We start from the raw sequence: 1,287 nt of genomic DNA on the forward strand, positions 1-1,287 counted from the left end.
TTTGTTGGTCATTTTCCAAAATCTTGAGCTCTAATTTATTCATGTAGGCCCTTTCTTTCTTCCTGATGAATTCTGGCAGAGCTATAATCTTTCCTCTTAACACTGCTTTTGCTGTGTCCCACAAGTTCTGGTAGCTCGCGTCCTCATTCTCATTTGTTTCTGGAACCTTTTTATTTCCGCTTTGATTTCTTCTCTAAGCCAACGGTTGTTCATTACTTCCCTTAAATAAAATATTTCCTTGCTGAGATTTAGTCTGTTTGATCTATTGAGAAGTGACAAAGTAGTGTTGAAATCTCCACCTAGTACTCTTTTGTTATCAAGGTTTTTTTTAAGTCTATTAGAAGTTGTTTTTAAGTCTTTTGCTGGTCTGTCATTGAGCATCTACATTGAGGAGGGTAAGTTCTTTCTGATGTACAGATCCCATGATCATGAAGAAATGACATTCACTGTCTCTTATAACCTTTAGCCTGAAGTCCATGTGGTCTGATACTAGTATGACTACTCCAGCTTTGTGGAGGTGTTCTTTCCTTGAAGACTTGTTTTCCAGCCTTTTACTTTTAGCCCACGGTTGCTTTGATTGCTCAGATGTGTTTCTTGCAGGCATCAGAATGTTGGGTTCAGTTTTCTAATTCATCTTCCTATTCTGTGCCTCTGAATTGGCACATTTAGTCCATTGACATTGAGAGAGATTGTTGTTATGGGGATTTGTGCTATCTTTATGTATAATTTTTGTACTTGTGGGGATTGCCTTAGCTTAACGTAGCCGTGTTAGTTCTTCTTGCAACAAAAATATGGAACTCTTTACAAGTTTGCATGTCATCTCTGTGCAAGGACCATGATAATCTCTGTATCATTTCAATTTTAGTATATGTGTAACCAAACCTAGTAGGAGTTAGTTTTTCTCTTCTGATTACTTTGAGTGTTGTCCTTACTTACCCTATGGCAGACTGTGGTACCTAATCAAGGAAAGTATTTCAAAGCAGCTTGATAGATTTAGAACTTTAATGTCCCAGAAAGAAAAATATGGTTTTTACCATATTATCTTTTACCATAATCAAGGCATCAGTTTTACAAAATAATTCTTTTGGAAGATGTTATATGAGTCCTGTTTAATGCCCTTCCCTGAAACCTTCATTAAGACCATTAAACTAGAGCCTTTTGCTATTCTCACCTCAGTCCCGTGTACATCTCCAGGAAAAGGTGGATGGTGTTGTCTGCACTTTGACCACCTTGAATGTAAGTAGGATTTTTCTCCTGAAGGAAGAGGTGAGGAGCATATTGATGTTT

At 37.3% G+C, this 1,287-nt stretch overlaps 1 pseudogene; it reads right to left on the reverse strand.

Moving 5' to 3' along the window:
* Positions 1–785: 785 nt before the first annotated feature.
* On the reverse strand, positions 786–882 carry LOC130025945 (uncharacterized; annotated as a pseudogene).
* Between the last annotated feature and the right edge of the window lie 405 nt (positions 883–1,287).

This window comes from Sorex fumeus, unplaced genomic scaffold (genome assembly GCF_029834395.1).
Source record: "Sorex fumeus unplaced genomic scaffold, SorFum_2.1 ptg000032l, whole genome shotgun sequence".
NCBI classification, from domain to species: Eukaryota; Metazoa; Chordata; class Mammalia; order Eulipotyphla; family Soricidae; genus Sorex; species Sorex fumeus.